Source organism: Salmo salar, chromosome ssa02, assembly GCF_905237065.1.
Source record: "Salmo salar chromosome ssa02, Ssal_v3.1, whole genome shotgun sequence".
NCBI classification, from domain to species: Eukaryota; Metazoa; Chordata; class Actinopteri; order Salmoniformes; family Salmonidae; genus Salmo; species Salmo salar.
This window is the reverse complement of record NC_059443.1, coordinates 25,617,889-25,638,667: the sequence shown is the minus strand read 5'-3', so window position 1 is coordinate 25,638,667 and position 20,779 is coordinate 25,617,889. Positions and strand designations below refer to the sequence as shown.

At 44.3% G+C, this 20,779-nt stretch overlaps 1 protein-coding gene across 3 annotated transcripts in view; it reads left to right on the top strand.

The window, feature by feature from the left end:
- aplp1 (amyloid beta (A4) precursor-like protein 1) overlaps positions 1 to 20,779 on the top strand; it is a 68,544-nt gene that overhangs the window by 1,269 nt on the left and 46,496 nt on the right. The gene's annotated exons all lie outside the window — the stretch shown is intronic.

The following is a 20,779-nucleotide window of genomic DNA, read 5'->3' as shown; positions in this document are numbered from 1 at the left end:
ATGTCTTGAATCTGGGACTTGCATCAGATGCATAAGATTTATCTGCAATGGAGGCCTGTGCTTAAACCTTTCATTGCACCACTGTGAATCCAGGGGAATGCGAGGGAGAAATTCTGTGTTGATTGTGAAATGTGGTGCTTTTCATCTTACATCCTTGTTTAATTTTTTAATGAGAGCAAATGATCTTTCTATAAGCCTACACCTTAGCCCCCTGCTTTAATATGGGGTCGTATTTGATCTTGATCTTATTTGATTCGACTACATGTTGTATAGCAGGATGTAGAATGAACTAAGGCTGAGGCCTGAGCCACTACTAAGCTCCATCTTGTCACTGCACTGAATTAAATTTAAAAAATGCAAATGGCTGTTCTCAGGTCAGCTCAGCAGGCTCTATCGCCATCTCATGCTTCATATGTTGAACATAAGTCTCTGACAGACAGACTGTTCTGGGGCCAGATCAATGTAATGACCAGGCAGCCATCAGTCACTCAGCCCTCCCACCATACCGCTATCACTGACAGCAGACTTTAATGAGCTCTTCCACAGCATAGCACTGCACTCTCCAGACTATGACTCTTCCATTTCCCCCATGGATCACTAGAATAGACCAATTATTTTAGTTTCCCAACTCAAAATCATGACGTTTGAATTGTTAGTACCTTGCTGTGTTACTTGAATGGAGTAATTGCTTTTTCTTCTTCTACCGTTTTTACCTTTTTATAATCACGGCTCGTGTATCTCAAAGTGCTAACACTTAGACATATCATTTAACCTTGTCCACAGAGGATCAAATCACTCTCTTGGCTAATTGGGAAACCATAGCACATGTGCAGAATTCTCTCATCTGGCCATTCTATGTAGAACACCTGTGAAGGTCTAGACTCCAGACTGATATGTGCCATCATGGGCCCTTCCAGCCTGTGCCACCCACCACCAAGCTGTGCCAATGCGTCAGAGGTGACTTCCAGGGACCACTAGACCCAGACGCCCCCCCCACCCCCGGAGGCCTTCAGCCCCTCAGCTAATGTGGGAGGCCAGGCTCCCTGTGGGGGCTCTGCTGGGTGGAAAGCAGGGGAGAGTGGGGTGTGAGCAGTGACTCATGGAGCCTCAGCTGGAGTTACAGTGCAGATCAAGCTCACTTTCCACCTGGGAATATAAGTGTGAGTTGTTCCCTCTCTTTGTTACTGTTGCATTGTAAGGGTGTAGGTAGACTAGAGGGGAAGCTCTATGTTCCTCTGTAAGAACTAGCTCACATGCATAATCTGTCATTCTATCTATCAATCCATATACTGTCTACCAACTGTACATTATGCCCTTGGAAGGTATTAGAAATCCCAATCTCCAGTCAGTAGAAAGCATGTAATCATCATAGTGTGGTTTGTAAGGATTAATTCTGAAGATGTTAAGAGGATTAGCATGTGTATTTATTAACCATTGGTGCTGGTTGCTCACAGTGCGTTTTATTAGCCATAAACCTGTACCTTTCATTGTGGAATTATTCCAGTGCTGTAAGAGCATTACTGGGATTACTGCTGTATGCTGAGGAACCATGCTTAGGTTTACACAAGGAGACCTGCAGATATGTGAAGGTTTACAGTCCAGATTACACTTTGAAGAGGCTGGTTTAACACCCTGGTATTAGATGGTTCTTGAATTTTGCTCTCCTTTTCCGTGGTAAAGTTTGAAATTGGGCAATTTTGCGTTGCGAACTGTTGTCTGTATCATGTAATGGCTTTAGGGTGCAGTACAAATGGGGTTTGTTTACACAGAACGAAATGTAAGAGAACGAAGGCATTAGAGTTTCAAAGCACAAGGGCAATGTCCAACATTTACCCATCCGAAACACAACCATTATGCAATTTGTTCTTCTGCTCTCTGTCCTTGTTCTCCATTTTGTTGCTATTCACATACTGTGTGTGATGTTCTTACTGTGTATTGTGTTAAAAGCAGGGACCAGTGCATTGTAGATGTATTTAAAAAAATTTTTTAACTGTTTACTTCACGTCAGTGTCCATGAAGCTGACACAGTAGCGTGACACTCCTAGCATGATCATTTGACAGTTTATCTATACTGTCCTATGTGTCTTAACCTCAGCCACCTTGGATGCAATGACATGTGCCACTTGCAGTGCTGAGAGTATTTAGTTGATTGACACCTAGCATAGATCTTGCCTGACGACTCAAACTGAATTCTTCATTCGCTACATACTTCAGTTTGAGACTGCAATCATTGAAGTAATTTGTGGTGACATCAAAATGAGGGGTGTTCTACAAAACAAAGCCATCAGCGATTGGATCATCTCTAACCAAAGGCAATGATGAATTTTCAAAATGTCGCTTTACCCATGTGTGTTTTGGTTCTGGCCCAACCCTGGATTGCTGATGCTATGTATTGGCCATTGAAAGGCTTTGAAGCCACCGGTCTGCCATATTGGCATTTCCCAGTAGGAGCAGTCCTCCATAGGAATTAATGGAATTCTACAGAATTTCAATACAATTTTTCAAGCACAAAATTACATGTATTTCAGTATTTTTTTGTTGATGTAGTAACATCATTTGAATAAAAAAGTACTTTAAGGAATTCTTTTGACATTTTCATTTTAAGTGTTTTATGTTTCGCTCACATAATCTAATTTAAAAGTATGCATTAGGGTGTCTGCATCAAAGTGTCTGTAGACATTAATAAATGCATTTATATAGCTTCCAAGATATTTTTTATTATGGTTGGGGAGTGCCAAGATGGAGGCACGGTGGTGTCAACACAGTGCCCCCTATCAGTCATATTATGTGTATTCTATCTATCTATCTATCTATCTATCTTCGGCCCAACCCATCGGTTTCTGGGACCAATCAGACTGTCTAGAACATTCTAGTGTTTGCATTCTAGAAATCGTAGGGGAGGTACTCCGATCCAGATTCATTGCAGAGAAGAAACTAGTGTCTGTGGGCTAGGCGTAGCATTTTGCCGGAGCAAATAGTTTTGGTAGCCAGGGAAGCAGAGGTCACCTTCCCTACAATAACACAGCGTGTGTCATGACTCCGACAGAAAATAACTGCTATAAAAAGATGACATTGATGATCTTAAACATTCTGTTTATAACAGCACTTCAGCCTCATGCTACTTCCACCTGCCTGAAAATGGAAAGATGGCAATGATGAAGATTAATGTATCCTCAAAGACATGTTTTGTATCAAGCTGAAGTGTCAGAGTGATGTATTAATGATGAGGAATGAGCAGGTTTTGTTATCTGCCAGTGCATATATTTGAGTACAGTACAGGCCTCCCGAGTGGTGCAGTGGTCTAAGCCACTGCATCGCAGTTGCTAGCTGTGCCACTAGAGATCCTAGATCGAGTCCAGGCTCTGTCGCGACCGGGAGACCCATGGGGCGGCGCACAATTGGCCCAGCGTCGTCCGGGTTAGGGGAGGGTTTGGTCGGCAGGGATGTCCTTGTCCCATCGCGCACTAGCGACTCCTGTGGCGGGCCGGGTGCAATGTACACTGACACGGTCGCCAGGTGTACGGTGTTTCCTCCGACACATTGGTGCGGCTGGCTTCCGGGTTAAATGGGCATTGTGTCAAGAAGCAGTGCGGCTTGGTTGGGTTGTGTTTCGGAGGACGCACGGCTCTCGACCTTCGCCTCTCCCGAGTCCATACGGGAGTTGCAGCGATGAGACAAGACTGTAACTACCAATTGGATACCACGAAAAAGGAGTAAAAGTTAAAAAAGAATAACAAAGAAAGAGTACAGTAAACCGCAAGCTTTGGGGGAAATGCACAGCTCTGTGTTTATCAAGATAAATGACTGCAGAGAAGGCCGCTGGAACCCAGGGAGACCAGAGAAGCTAATGGCCATTGGTAGATCCATGAAACACAGCACTCCAGGTCACATATGCACTCCAATTTATGAGGGCAGGAGAGAGGAAGGGGGAGAAAGATAGTGGGGTATGTTTAGAAGAGGAGGAGGAAGAAGATTAAATGGATACAGGGAGTTGCTAAATTGCTGCGCATGTTCCCCCTTCAGCATTTTCAGGCCTTGTGTTGGAATACAGAAGCTCACCCCTCCACTCCCCTTGCCTGTGACTGCAGTGCTATGGATATGTAGAAATAGTTACAGGATACTAGCTGCTTTCTCTCTCTCTCTCTCTCTGTGTCTGTCTGTATTTCTTTCTCGTTTAATTAATTTTCGAGGAAGGAGATAAGGGTTTCATTAATCGTTTCCCTTGTGCTTTGCTCTGCCGTGTGCATGTGCTTTAGGACATGAAATGTACTGTTTTATTGGATCCCATCTTTCCTCTCCTCTCTTTATTGTGCTCTTTCCAAGCGTTTTGAAGTGAAAAGCACATAACAAGGACCTGATCCAAAATCTTGCACAGTCAGTGTGAAATTAAACCCGGGCACAATGAAAGGAAAGGCATAAGATAAAAGAATTGCTGTAAATGTGCCTCAGCAATTAAGCCATTACCGGAGGTGACAGCTAAATTAAAAGATGTTACGTGGGTCATTTAATTAGCGGTCTGGGTTATTCGTGCCATGACAGACATTCAAGGAAGTGCATGGTATCACGAAGTACGAAAGGCCATCGGGAGTCTCATGCAAATCCAACAGCTAGGGAGAGTTGAGAGAGTGCAGCACAAAGGGGAACTAAGATTCCCTAAAACTGTGTGCATGTTTAAGAGTTAGGAGGGAGTGTGAGGCATATACAGTACATCCATAGCCACTCTGATCACGTCTGGCTCCAGTGCCTGCGTGCATGTCAGAACTTCTGGCAGGCTGGAGATATCACTCCAATCCAAGGTCCCCCATCCCAAAGGCTAGGCCTGGTAAGCCTAATTGGCTAAATTTCTGCTGAAAAAAGTTGAAGCGAAACGGAGCTGTGGGTCTGGCTTGTCCCTGCCGAAGCCAGCAGGAGGTTTCAGAAGAGCCGCCCGCGAGACATCTGCAGTGTAGTGATAACATTTGTCCTCCGTGTTTGGGAGGAGAGAGACAGCGTGTCCTCCATTAGTCAGAGAGAGAGAGTGGGGGAGGCTAGATAGTTTAAGTTTACTGAGAGAGAGCGGTGATATAGGCTTGGTGGGTAGGAGGGCAGTAGAGGGCACATTGTTGGTGCTAAGAGAAACTCTAAACCCACAGGCTCTCTGGTGTCTGGAAAGGCAAAGATTCATCTCTGTCATGTATTGTATATGTATTCACAGGTGACCCAGGAAAAGTGGAGGAAGGACACTGCCTGCAGGCCATAGCACTGAGCCTAGTCATTACCCATTCACACACATGCAGAGAGCCAGTGAAGTGGAGGGAGGGGCGGGGCTGGAATGCAACAGGACGTTTCCATAATGGCACCGGGACGCATGGATAGCTTTGTGGAGGCTGGCCTGGCTGACAGGGAGTGGGGAGGAGGCTGGCCTGGCTGACAGGGAGTGTGGGGAGGATTTCAGAGGGTCCGATGAGGCTGATCAGCTGTGCACTAACATTCCACACACCGTTGGATGGGTGGAGTGGATTGGCATAGAGGGAGATGTCTGGATCAGTGTCAGTGCTCTGCTCTCTGCCATCTCTAGCAGCAGAGGGATGCAGCTTGGCACAGCGGTAGCGAGGGCAAACCCAGCAGCTGGTGACAGGGAGTGAAGTGAGGTGGTGTGCAGCGGGCTAGCTAGCGGCTCATTTCCTCCTTCCTATGCTCACGTGAATACAAAAGGTGCAGTGGGTACACAATGCACCTCAATGACACACACACACCACACACGTTGACGGACAAACAGCCCAGACACACGCAGGGTACACCAACACACACACACACACACTATCCAGGCACACACACTCACTGCTTTAAAAAGATGGCACGCTGCGGCAGTTGCATCAATTATTGACGGCCTTGCAAATGTCTGGGCTCTTGCTTGTTGGATTGGGCACTGGCACTCTTGTCACGCACTCACTCCTCCCCAGAACCCACCCCATTCCCCTTCCAGCCTCAGAGTGGATCCTGACTCTACACCAGCTCTTCTCTTTCTACACATACACCGTTTGCTCTTGAAATATTCATCCTCCACTCTCCGTTCTCTCTCTCGCTCTCTCACTCACTCTCTCGCTCTCCTCCTGTCCTCTTTCTCTTTTTCTCTCTACCTCTCTCTGTCCTCTATCGTTATCTCTGTTCTCTCTCTCAACACACAGACACTCTGTCTCCATCTTCCTTGTCGTCCATCGTCACCCAACCTCATCAGAACTGCTGCTCGTCTGAGTGTACATTTTTCATACCTCCGAGACAATATCCTCCGCATACAGTATGTTCTCACAACCGATATCGTTAACTGCACTCAATTGCCATAGCACATATGTTTACACCGACAAAAGAGTGAGTTAACAGATATCCTCTTACTGTATTGCCATAAAGTAATGTATGTACCGAGGATACCATGGTTGTAAACATGTTGTAGTGACCTTAGTACAACACCTAGCAACCTTGTCAAGAGGTTCAGACCTCCTCGGGTAATGGCTAAGGTGACAGACGTAGGGACCTGTGTTCGATATCAGCTAATGAAAAGTCTCAGGTATTTCATCTGTGACAATAGGACTCCGACAGAGACGGGTCAAAATGTCATCCATCCCCCAGCTGACCATGGTCAAGGCCATGCTCTCTCTGCTGCACACACCAGCCAATATTCACGCTAGCTCCACTAACAAATTGGATATTTTGCATGAGTCCACTTCTGTCTGCAAAAAATATATATTCATAAAGGACAAGAAGCTGAAATGGAGGTGGAGGTTTCCAGGCCTGGACATAGAGGGTTCATTTTACAGTTTGTCTGAATGATTCAACCATTCTTCACCCCCATCTGACAGTCTACATGATGGCCTGAGGAAATGAGATAATACTAATGTTTAATCTACTGAGGGACTGGAGCGCTGACAGACCAGCAGACTGCACCCTGCAGCACATTATCTCACCAGAGTGGCACAGGCTGAAATAACACATAGAGACAGGACATGCAGGTATATTTCACTGGTCATCCCCAAAGCCAGCGCTTACTTTGGCCGCCTTTCCTTCCAGTTCTCTGCTGCCAATGACTGGAATGAATTGCAAAAATCACTGAAGCTGTAGTCTTATATCTCCCTCTCTAACTTTAAGCATCAGCTGTCAGAGCAGCTTACCGATCACTGTACCTGTCCACAGCCAATCTGTAAATTGCACACCCAACTATCTCATCCCCATATTGTTATTTATCCTCTTGCTCTTTTGCACCCCAGTATCTCTACTTGCACATCATCTGCACATCTATCTCTCCAGTGTTAATGCTAAATTGTAATTATTTCTCCTCTATGGCCTATTTATTGCCTTACCTCCCTACTCTTCTACATTTGCACACACTTAACATAGATTTTTCTATTGTGTTATTGACTGTACGTTTGTTTATCCCATGTGTAACTCTGTTTTGTTTGTGTCACACTGCTTTGCTTTCTTGGCCAGGTCGCAGTTGTAAATGAGAACTTGTTCTCAACTGGCCTACCTGGTTAAATTAAGGTGAAATAAACACACACAGACCGGGGCAGTACAAGACATGACATGTTATCCAGGCATTGTTTCATAACATTATTCCCGGCCTGTTATCCGCAGTGCCTATTTTTCCATCTTGCGTCACGACAAGATGCCAGCCCTCAACCCATTTCTTTAACTGTGATTTAAAGAGGGGGAGTAGCAGGAAAGCAATAACACAATGCAGTGTTCATATAAAGAGGCCCCGAGCTGTGTCTGGGAGTGACAGGCTCCAGACAGATGACAGATTGAGTGGAGAGATGGTGTCAAGCCTCTCACAGTGATCGTTGTAGCCCTACAGCATGTAACATGGTGATATGTAGCTGTGTCTAAATTGCATAGCCTACTATTTAAGGACTAGTGCATATAGGGTTGTGTGGAGCCTTACCTGAATTGTATAGTGTACTAGGTTTTGTATGGTTGACCTTTATGACATTATTATTGTGCTATTATCATGTGGTGAAGCGTTAGCTCCACAACAGGGTGAGTCACCTGCAGTCATTTCGTACATGGTGATGGGGTGGCAGTGTGGATTCCATGACAATGACTGTGTCAAAGAATTGTACATGTCAAGGCTCCGGTGTTGAGTCATACAAGAGTGTTTTGTGTGTGTGTGTCATATCACAGCAGCTGTCAGAACAGATTCAGACTTGAAGATTGAAGGCGAGGATGATTAAAAAATAAGGAAAGAGCGGCACAGTCTGTTCTGAAGCAAGATGCAGTGTCATTCCACAGTGCCCCGAGGCAGTGGGAACAGAAGGGATGTTGACACAAGATAAGGGATTGGGTAATCTAATGATTCATCAGGAGTGACTCTGACCAGTGGCTCGTGTCTGGGAAGACCGGGGAAGAAGTAGGCTCAGCAAATCAGACTGTTATGAGTTTATTTGTTTATCAGTAGTGTTGGTAAAACAGGAGCTCTAAACAGATCTATCCTCCACTCTGTTAGGTCCAGACTAATGAGTAGTAGAGGACACTGAGGCCTGAATCATTGATGTGATTCCTATTAACATGACTCTCAGCCATGCAGAACTCTGATAGGCTGTTTGGATGGGATGTTTCTGTTTGGTGATACATTTTAGTTCGTCAATTACATTGAATGATTGAAATTATTTTGATGTGTCAATTGTTTCTAGGAATTTGTAAAGGAGGCACTCTTAAGATTTCAGAGAGGGGGCTGACAAGTCGTAGCAGTGCAATGTCCAGGGGGAGGACTTTTATTTTATGTGCAGGAGAGTGGGTGGCAAACTCTACACTGTATATATGTATACAACAAACAAGACGATGACTAAGACGGGTACCATAAACTGGGGAAAACAAAGTAAATCAACTAATTCATTAGACTCAAATAACGCAGGCCTCAATCATGCCTGAACCAGCAGTATGTCAGCCTTACCCCTGTCTGCAAGAGACAGAAGTGATAAGGCTTAAATAGTACCTGGGATATCCTCCCACCTGGAACATACCAATATTGACCAATCAAATATCACTGGCATGAAATAAAGACACGGAATTACCAATAAGCATGTGTAGGCATTTACATGGACATTTTATAAATGCACACTCTCCAATAACAGGTTAGCAAGAAACATAACGCATACCATCGCCCAGGGTAAGCAGTCATAATATCATGCACGGACTGACACCAGCTCCGTGACAGAATTCTTGAAAACGTTTTGTCCAACGTAGTCTTTCCCAACAAATTCCTACTCAGACCACTGCGCCACTCGGGAGGTCCAAGGCACTGCATCGCAGTGCTAGCTGTGCCACTAGAGATTCTGGGTTCGAGTCCAGGTTCTGTCGCAGCCGGCCGCGACCGGGAGACCCCTGAGGCGGCGCACAATTGTCCGGGTTAGGGGAGGGTTTGGCCGGCTGGGATATCCTTGTCCCATCGCGCACTAGCGACTCCTGTGGTGGGCTGGGTGCCGTGCACGCTGACACGGTCGCCAGGTGTACGGTGTTTCCTCTGACACATTGGTGCGGCTGGCTTCCGGGTTAAATGGGCATTGGGTCAAGAAGCAGTGCAGCTTGGTTGGGTTGTGTTTCGGAGGACGCACGGCTCTTGACCTTCGCCTCTCCCGAGTCCATACGGGAGTTGCAGTGATGAGACAAGACTGTAACTACCAATTGGATACCACGAAATTGGGGAGAAAAAAGGGTGAAAATACAAAAATAATAATAATACAACAAAAAAAATGATGCATACTCCCACGTTGACGGGCAATTGAATGGATGTGTGAACTAAACAACAACCAGCTGGCAATGCTAAACATGCCGAACCAACTATTTATCCAGCCATCAGTGACCTACTGAGGCCATATCACTGAGCAAACATGGAGACAAAATTATCAGACAGACAGTGAGAGCGAGCGAAAGAGAGAGAGAGACCAAGTGGCGTGTTTGAAATTCTGCAGGGAGCCAGTTGCTACGGTAACAGGGAAGGTAGCCAGCTCCGGTGGGAGGTGTTTCCACGGCAACGGGTCTGTGGCCAAGTGATGCTGTTGAGAGGGAGAAAGAGAAGAACGGGGTGAGAGGGAGGGAGGGGGGTGGAAGATGTATGCGTAAGTGTGTAATGTGAGCAAGCGAGTGAGAGATGGGGAGAGAGAGGGGATGATAAATGAAATGAGAGGAGGAGAGGAAGCTGATGAAAACGTGTGAGTGTGTCATCGAGGTGTGCTGTGATGCGTGTTCCATTAATTAGTCCTTTTAGTGGAGCCTCTATTCCTCATGGAAATTTCCTACCCTCACTTCACAGAGAGAGAGGGTTAAAATAGAGACCTACAGAAGGGGTGAGAGGGACTGTGTGAGAGCTGGGATACCCTGGGGCCTCATTTATAAACTGTGCGTACGTACAAAATGTACCCCACAATGTGCGTGTGCCAGCTTTCACGCAAAGGTTTGTATTTGTAAAAAAATTACTTGGCATGAGAATGTGCTCATCTCCCTGCAATCTTTAGACCAGTGCTCTCCAACCCTGTTCCTGGAGAGCTACTGTCCTGTAGGTTTTCAGTCCAACCCTAATCTACCACACCTGATTCTAATAATTAGCTGGTTGATAAACTGAATCGGGTTAGTTATAACTGGGTTTGGAGTGAAAACCTACAGGAGAGTAGCTCTCCAGGAACAGGGTTGGAGGGCCCAGCTTTAGACCATGTGTATGCACATCAGCTAGTGGTTGAAATGTTGTACTGAACGCTGACAAATATGTATTTTGTGCTAATGGGGGATATGATGAAAAGCTTATTCATAAAATAATAAAATAAAAATAGGAAAACATAACAATGCAACCATTTGCCATTAGTAAGAAGTTAAAATGTGTTTTATTTTTAAAATCTGAAATAGACATAGGAATCTTATAATTAGACATAGGAAATATATTCCTATGTTTTTTTATATATATTTTTTTATAGCCATTGCAGAGTATAATGTAATCCTCACCTTTTCTGTCTGTGATGGGTTCATATTCCTGAAGGAGCCAAATGACCATGCACATCTCTCATTTAATTGGATCTAGTAGCCTAGTAAATAGATGGGCTATATGTATTTTAACTTTTGCAATATCGTAGGCAGCGCTGTTTATATTATCGGTATACAGTCAAATTTTACAGCTGATCTTTTATGTTGTGGTAGACCTATGTATCAAGTTCCATGTTTTTATTGTCACGTGTGCAAGTACAGTGAAATGCCTTTCTTGCTTGCTCGTTCCCAACAATGCAGTAATGAATATCAGTAGTACTATTTAAAAAAAATAATAGAAAAGTCAAGTAGAACGAAACGCATGAGAAATAGAACTGTAAGTACTGTCATTTAAGTTTGAGTAGCCTGCCCTACAATGTTTCAGAATTCACGGGCATATTTAGGTTAGGGGAAAAGTGGGTATATATAGACTCTACCATTCAAAAGTTTTAGAACACAAGGGTTTTTCTTAATTTTGACTATTTTCTACATATATTCTTGTCACTGGTGTAGGCAGGAGGCAGTCGCAGGTTTAGAACTGAGTTTATTTAAGCACCACAGATCAAAGTGGGACGGAACCCAAACGCTGTTGTGCTCAAAATATATCTTCAGAAACAAAAGGCACAGGGCGAACCCAAAGTGCAAAATATAAAGGAAATAGCAGGAGAGATTCCTCTCAGGAAAACAAGTAACATTTGCAATGACCGACAAAGACAAACAGCAGAGGGAGTGTATACAGTATATACAGTGGGGATTGGAGCCAGGTGTGTGTAATGATGACGAGACAAGTCCGGGGTTGATGAGTGAAGGGCGTTTTCCAGTAGTAGGTTCGGCAGCAGTTAGAAGGCCAGTGACGCCGAACGCCTGAGCTGGACAGGAGGAGCCGCCAAAGCGAAGGCTGGTGTGACGAGTCTTTAAAGTAGCCACCCTTTGCCTTGATGACAGCTTTGCACACTCTTGGCATTTTCTCAACCAGCTTCACCTGGAATGCTTTTCCAACAGTCTTGAAGGAGTTCCCACATATGCTGAGCACTTGTTTGCTACTTTTCCTTCTCATTGCAGTCCAACTCATCCCAAGCCATCTCAATTGTGTTGGGGGATTGTGGAGGTCAGGTCATCTGATGCAGCACTCCATCACTCTCCTCATTGTCCTGTTGAAAAACAAATGATAGTCCCACTAAGCGCAAACTAGATGGGATGGCGTATCTCTGCAGAATTCTGTGGTAGCCATGCTGGTTAAGTGTGCCTTGAATTCTAAATAAATCACAGACAGTGTCACCAGCAAAGCACCATCACACCACCACCTCCATGCTTCATGGTGGGAACCACATATGCATAGATCATCCGTTCACCTACTCTGCGTCTCACAAAGACACGGTGGTTGGAACCAAAAATCGGCCATTTGGACTCATCAGACCAAAGGACAGATTTCCACGTGTCTAATGTCTATTGCTTGTGTTTCTTGGCCCCAGCAAGTCTCTTCTTATTATTAGTGTCCTTTAGAGTGGTTTCTTTGCAGTAATTCAACCATGAAGGCCTGATTCACGCAGTCTCCTTTGAACAGCTGATGTTGAGATGTGTCTGTTACTTGAACTCTGAAGCATTTATTTGGGCTTTAATATCTGAGGCTGGCAACTATAATGAGCTTATCCTCTGCAGCAGAGGTAACACTGGGTTTTCCTTTCCTGTGGCGGTCCTCGTTTGAGCTAGTTTCATCATAGAGCTTGATGCTTTTTGCGACTGCACTTGAAACTTTCAAAGTTCTTGACATTTTCTGTATTGACTGGCCTTCATGTTTTAAAGTAATGATGGACTGTCATTTCTCTATGCTTATTTGAGCTGTTATTGCCATAATATGGACTTGGTGTTTTACCAAACAGGGCTATCTTCTGTGTACCACCCCTACCTTGTCACAACACAACTGATTGGTTCAAACGCATTAAGAAAGAAAGAAATTCCACAAATTAACTTTTAATAAGGCACAGCTGTTAACTGAAATGCATTCCAGGTGACTACCTCATGAAGCTGGTTGACAGAATGCCAAGAGTGTGCAAAGCTGTCATCAAAGCAAAGGGTGGCTACTTTTGAAGAATAAAAATACTTTTTATATTTAACACTTTTTTTTGGTTACTACATGATTCCATGTGTGTTATTTTATAGGTTTGATGTCTTCACTGTTATTCTACAATATAGTAAAACTAAAGTAGGTGTGTCCAAACATTTGACTAGTACTGTAATAAACCTTCTGCTGACAGGTCCATGACAATTTGTCATTGTTTTCTCATTCAGAAACTGACACAGTCCTTTTCCAGATACAGCATATATTACTGCTAAAGATGAAAACATTCTGCCAACACCATAAATAGACCAGTAGCTTATGTAAAATCGTTGACCGTAGGGTAGGCTACAGTATTGCTGTGTGATAGGAGCGCGATATCATTTGCCTATTTAATCTGAGCCTATACCAAATTATACGGCAAATAAAGGGTGTTATTGTCACCATGAAAGGTGAATGGAGGCGTTTTCCAGGCGTTTTAATGCTCGTTCATGTGCACACAGTTTTGCGACCGGTCTGATTCATAACAGGAAACATGCCTGTATGGCGTGTGCCAAGTTTATAAATCTCAGAAATGTCTGAAATTTACGTAACGGTTATAAATGAGGCCCCTGGTCACCTCAGTGGAGCACAGCAGAGACCCCAGCCTCCCCACACTACTCTTTCCACAGCTCTCTCCCAGGCAGCATCAGCTGCTCTGCCTCCTGTCCATTAAAAGCACATTAGCAACTCCTTTATTATCATGAACAATGTGCCAAACATGCTGGGGTGGCGGGGACAGGAGAGACATGGGGAGAGGGGGATGTTGTGTGCACTCACTCACTAGGTGTTGGGGCCAGACCTCAGGTGTTGGTGCCAGACCCCCCCCCCTCACTGGGGAGTGTGAATGTAATATCTGAGCGTTCAAATAATACAGTAAAATGTCAGAATGGACCGGGACAATAGGTCAAACCTGTGAAGTGTGTGTATTGGCCTGGTGTGTGAATGTGCATGTGTGTGTACATGTGTGTGTGCCTTTTGTTGAGTGATATCAGTGGAGGCGGTTAAAATAATCTCTCATTTTAACAACCTCCGCCATCCAACAGTTCACTCACACAATATCTCATTTCAAAGTCTTATTTCAATATCATGCATCTTCCATACAGGCACCCTGGACAACTGCGGGGGCACGAATGTGTGTGAGGGAGAGGGGGGAGATAAAGACGGGGGGAGGGAGAGAGAGAGAAAAGGGGAGAAGTGAAGGAGAGCGGGATGAGTCCCACAGGTAAAAATGTGTAGTTGTAGTCTTCAGCTGAATCTCATATAGGATCAAATAGATTAGGTGCATGTAACGCTCATGTTACCATGCTTTCTCCTCCCTCTCTCTCTCTCTCCCCCACCCTCTCTCTCACCCTCCCTCTCTGAGACACTCCTCCAATTTTAACTACCTTTCGTGTAGGAGTCAGTCTGTGTGTTTGGCAGGGCTGAGAGATCAAGCGGAGGAATATTCTAAAGCCACCGCCATCTATTAAATATGCACACATACCACAGGCCCACGGGACCCCCCGTGCCAAGTAGCCCTGCTGAGAAAAACCTCCTGCATACAGAGTAGGACGTAGAGAACTACTCAGAAAGCCATTTACAGAGAAAGTATGCGGGTAGTCAAGTAGTGAAGGGGAGAAAATGACACACATATCCATTTTAAGAGAGACCGAGCAGAACAGAAGACATCTCCTGGGAGAGGGGGGAAAGACTTCAATAAAGATGTCAGCAGAGATGGAGAGCTGCAGGGCCCAAGGCCTAGAGCAGGAAAGGAGAGCTGATAGATCAGAGATGCTGCCTGACAGGATACACATGAATGAGTGGATCAAATGTTTATCTGGATGTTCTAAATCTATTATGACATTGTTTTAATACCTCCTCAAATCTGGCCCCTGTGCAGTAGTCTACAATGGCTCTGCCACTCATACACCCCCCCCCAAAATCCAATCTCACGCATATTCCCTAATCTCCAATAACCTGGGATGAAAAGTGGTCGGTTCCAAAGGCGGATTAACAATTTCACACTGGTAACATACCCAGTTCAAAGCACCGGCTGTCTGTCAGCCAGTTAAACGTAGGGCGGCTGATTCACCACGCTAAAACTGAGGAGGAAAGGAGATGCAGCTGCCGTCCTGTCTTCTCCTGGCTGTCCTGTCCTGACTGTGCTGTCCTTTCCAGCTAGAGGCCTGGTTCGCCTGCTTAGCTGAAGCCCACACTGTATTGGTTCACTATGTGACTATCTATGGATTTATATTTTTTATGTTTCATTTGAATAGGGACAGAACATTAGATTTGATTGTATTAGGCCTATGCTTTATTCATCCCTGTAGGGATATATTATTTTGTCACCTTGGCCATGGCATAAAATACACATGCAATAAAATGACAGACAAGCCACTTGGCACACTGGTTAATCAACATTGTTTCCACGTTGTTTCAATGAAATGAGGTTGAACCAACGTGGAATAGATGTTAAATTGATGTCTCTGGAGAGCTGGAATCATCTTACATGGTATCATATAAGAATGGTTTCATAATTTAATCTAGCAATTTAAACCATTAACATATTGAGTAAACATATAATCTCTGTTGCACATCAGCTTTTTAGATGCGCTTTTGCGAAGGATAATATTGTCTTTTGAGGCATGTTGAGGCTGCTTTGCATACTGCCCGTCTTTATCTGAGGCAATCAGCCAGTTGTTGAGTGAAGTCTCTAGTGCTCAATCTCTGATTGGGTGGCAGTTGAGTTGACAGTTGGGTGTTGCAGTCAGAGAGATCTGTAGTGGAGCTCCAACTAGAGCTAAGCCTTTGATTCCTTAAACCCCTGAGGGTACAGATGTAGGATCTTAATTTGACCAGATTTATTATATATAGTATGTTATACAATTCTCAGCGACTAAAGAGTGTTAAAATTAAGATCTTACATCTGTAACACTTTAGCTGGGAGGCCTTCATCACATCTGGAAGAGTTACACAACACTTGGCATTAACATGATGACATCACCAGTGTGATGTTCACTGTCATGGACGACCAGTATGTTACACGGAAATTGTATTTCATGGTTTGTATCGACGGACCAGGTTATCTAATGTGAATTTCAGTGGACATGATGTTGAGCTTCTGACGGATATTGACTGACTGCTGGACTTGCATGTTAGGAAGTAACCTTTTGAAGCACAGGAACATTTTACAGCCTACTAATGCAAAGTTAGACAAATTCCGTTTTCAAAGTCCTCTGTAGTCAGTCAGTGGAGACGTTGGCACAGCAGGACATTCTGGGCAGACCTCCTTATGTTGTTTGAAGATCAGAACAGTTACTGTACGCACGTAGTTTCCCACTTCTAGTGTGACGAAGGTCCATGACTCAGAGATGGAACGCATCTGTCAAGACGTGGGAGTCAGAGAGGGGGAGAGAGAAATGAGGTGGGGTGGCTCTCTTTAACCAAACACTAGATTCTCTAAAGAGAAATCCTGACTACAATAGAACCGTCAATATAACAAGTCTGGGAATGAGTGCCTCTCAATAGGAATCATTCCAGAGCAGGTTAATCATTTTATTGTCAATGGGAGTTAGTGTTGTTTGAATTGTAAGGGTTTCATTGACTGTTAGGATGACTCGCGCTGTGTCTTCAGTCTCTGTTCTATTGTTTAGTAAATGGAGAGAAAGTATTAGGGAAACAAATGGATAACAACAAAAGTGGTACACTAGTGCTCGTTTCTGTGCAAGTCAATTTTTCAAATGACTAAAGCCTTGCCTCTAATGGAAGAAAACAGCTAGTTAAAACCCATAGTGTATGAATGGCATAAACAAACCACTGATAAAGGAGTGGAGAAACAGAATGTGGACAGAAGATGGATAGATTGAATGGAATGATTAAAATGTGCTCCTACACTTGATACAAATACTGTGTGTGTGTGATGAGTCACGGCTGTGAACCCATCTGTGTGAATTTGGGAGTTTTGTGGAGGAGATGCCTACAAGTCTGTTGGGTGATATGCCCCTGGACTGGTCTGTGGGAGACAGAACTCTGCCAGCCAACCACAGCCTCATGACTTCAGGAGAAGTTTGGGACCTTTGCAGAGGAGAGATGACAACTGTATGTCACAACTCACTGTGCTGCTTATTCTCCAAGCCACAGCCTGATAGGTCAGGATGATAAGCAGGCGCTCAAAGAATGGAGCTGTAGGCTAGTAAGGTTTTTTCTACTAAGTATCTATGATTCTGTATATGTAGAGACCAGCGCAAATATGTCTCTGAAAAATTATACACACTGTAGGTTTACTTCTAAGCGGTATAGCCACCAAAGAAATAGAATCCCCCAAATATGACGATCCCCATCATGAACTGGTTGATATAACTACTGACCAATCTCTCCATCTCTGGACTCTCTGCTGTTTGTGTCAGCTGATAGCCTACGCCCCTTATTTTAAGCCACATCTGAAATTAAATTAAATGTTGCTCTGTGGGTTTTGGCTGGTTTCTGGCAGGTGCTGTGGCCCTAAGTGACCTGTGGGGTGCTGGGGTGATTATAGACCATCTGCTCCCAGTGGGCCCAGCTGGACAGGGCACTGCTGTAATCTGGTTGGATGAAGTCAGGGTCGCTGAGGGACAATGTCACAGCATAACCGTAAATAAGACCCTCCACCAGGGTGATCTAAAGCCATGTTTTTTTATTTGATTGTGTAAGGTATCGACTAGTTTCTGGGTTGAAGGAAAGACAAAAATCCTCCATTACAGGGAGAGAATGTGTTTGACTAGATGTCCAGTTAATTTAGTTTTGTTTTATATACACTACCGGTCAAGTTTTAGAACACCTACTCATTCAACGGTTTTTCTTTATTTGTACTATTTTCTTCATTGTAGAATAATAGTGAAGACATCAAAACTATGAAATAACACATATGGAATCATGTAGTAACCAATTATTTTTAAACCAATCAAATATATATTTTATATTTCAGATTCTTCAAATAGCCACCCTTTGCCTTAATGACAGCTTTGCACACTCTTGGCATTCTCTCAACCAGCTTCACCTGGAATGTTTTTCCAACCATCTTGAAGCCCATCCCACATATGCTGAGCACTTGTTGGCTGCTTTTCCTTCACTCTGTGGTTCGACTCATCCCAAACCATCTCAATTTGATTGAGGTCGGGGGATTGTGGAGGCCAGGTCATCTGATGCAGCACTCCATCACTCTCCTTCTTGGTCAAATAGCCCTTGCACAGCCTGGAGGTGTGTTGGGTCATTGTCCTGTTGAAAAACAAATGATAGTCCCACCACTAAGCCCAAACCAGATGGGATGGCTTATCGCTGCAGAATGCTGTGGTAGCCATGCTGGTTAAGTGTGCCTTGAATTCTAAATAAATCACAGACAGTGTCACCAGCAAAGCACCCCCACACCATAACACCACCACCTCCATGCTTCACGGTTGGAAATACACATGCGGAGATCATCCGTTCACCCACACCGCATCTCACAAAGACACGGCGGTTGGAACCAAAAATCTTCAGTATGGTGTCTGTTACTTAAAGTCTGTGAAGCATGTGTTTGGGCTGCAATTTCTGAGGCTGGAAACTCTAATGAACATATCCTCTGCAGCAAAGGTAACTATGGGTTTTCCTTTCCTGTGGCAGTCCTCATGAGAGCCGGTTTCATCATAGCACTTGATGGTTTTTACGACTGCACTTGAAGAAACTTTCAAAGTTCTTGAAATTTTCCGCATTGACTGACCATGTCTTCAAATAATGATGGACTGTCATTTCTCTTTGATTATTTGAGCTGTTCTTGCCATAATATGGACTTGGTCTTTTACCAAATAGGGCTATCTTCTGTACACCCCCCCCCTTCCTGGGGCAGCAGGTAGCCTAGTGGCTAGAGCGTTGGGCCAGTAACCGAAAGGTTGCTGTATTGAATCCCCGAGCTGACAAGGTAAAAATCTGTCGTTCTGACTCTGAACAAGGCAGTTAACCCACTGTTCCCCATTAGGCCATCATTGTAAATAAGAATTTGTTGAATAAAGGTTCAATTAAAAAAAATCCTTGAAACGCATTAAGAAGGAAAGCAATTCCACAAATTAACTTTTAAGAAGGCACACCTATTCATTTTGATGACTTCACTATTATTCTACAATGGCTCTGAGGGGTGGCGAGTAGTTTTAGAGGGTGCAACAGGTCGCACCTCAGGAGAAAATGTCAGTTGCCTTTTCATAGTAGAGGGAGAAGGCAGGTCGAAACAGCAGGTCCGGGGACAAGGTAGCATGTCCGGTGAACAGGTCACGGTTCCATAGCCGCAGGCAGAACTGCAGAAACTGGATCAGCAGCACGACCAGGTGGACTGGTGACAGCCAGGAGTCATCAGGTCAGGTAAAAGAGAAAGATGGGCGAATAAGAGGGAGCATACTTATGATTTCGACCCATTCTGAAATGGACCTTAGGCTTTCCCAACCGGACCCGATATGCATACATTTATTTGTTTAATATAGAGACTGGTTCTGAACGGACCCGACGACAACTAGAACCATTCTGTATAAACCTGGTCGGATCCAGACTCGATCTGAATGAGGGAAGCAGCAGAAAAGTCTTTTTTAAGCTACTTTGTTAACCGGAGCTGATAAAGTGTGAGAGGGAAAGAGATGCCGTTCTAGCAGGCGTGGGAAGGGCTGTACTGTGACACAGGGAGGAGGGAGGGAGAGACAGCTACCAACCAAGCCGACTCGCGCTATACAGTGCCTTGCAAAAGTATTCATCCCCCTTGGCGTTTTTTCCTATTTTGGTGCATTACAACCTGTAATTTAAATTGATTTTTATTTGGATTTCATGTAATGGACATACACAAAATAGTCGAAATTGGTGAAGTGAAATGAAAACAATTACTTGTTTCAAAAAATGAAGGAAAAAAACGAAACAGAAAAGTGGTGCGTGCATATGTATTCACCTCCTTTGCGATGAAGCCCCTAAATAAGATCTGGTGCAACCAATTACCTTCAAAAGTCACATAATTAGTTAAATAAAGTCCACCTGGGTGCCATATAAGTGTCACATGTTCTCAGTATATATACACCTGTTCTGAAAGGCCCCAGAGTCTGCAACACCACTAAGCAAGGGGCACCACCAAGCAAGCGGCATCATGAAGACCAAGGAGCTCTTCAAACAGATCAGGGACAAAGTTGTGGAGAAGTACAGATCAGGGGAGCACCATTAAATCCATTATAAAAAAATGGAAAGAATATGGCACCACAACAAACCAGCTAAGAGCGGGCCGCCCACCAAAACTCACGGACCAGGCAAGAAGGGCATTAATCAGAGAGGCAGCAAAGAGACCAAAGATAACCCTGAAGGAGCTGCAAAGCTCCACAGCGGAGATTAGAGTATCTGTCCATAGGACCACTTGAAGCCGTACACTCCACAGAGCTGGGCTTTACGGAAGAGTGGCCAGAAAAAAAACATTGCTTAAAGAAAAAAATAAGCAAACACATTTGGTGTTCGCCAAAAGGCATATGGCAGACTCCCCAAACACATGGAAGAAGGTACTCTGGTCAGATGAGACTAAAATTGAGTTTTTTGACCATCAAGGAAAACGCTATGTCTGTCGCAAACCCAACACCTCTCATCACCCCATCCCCCATTGGCAGTGACTGGGAAACTGGTCAGAATTGAAGGAATGATGGATGGTGCTAAATACAGGGAAATTCTTGAGGGAAACCTGTGTCAGTCTTC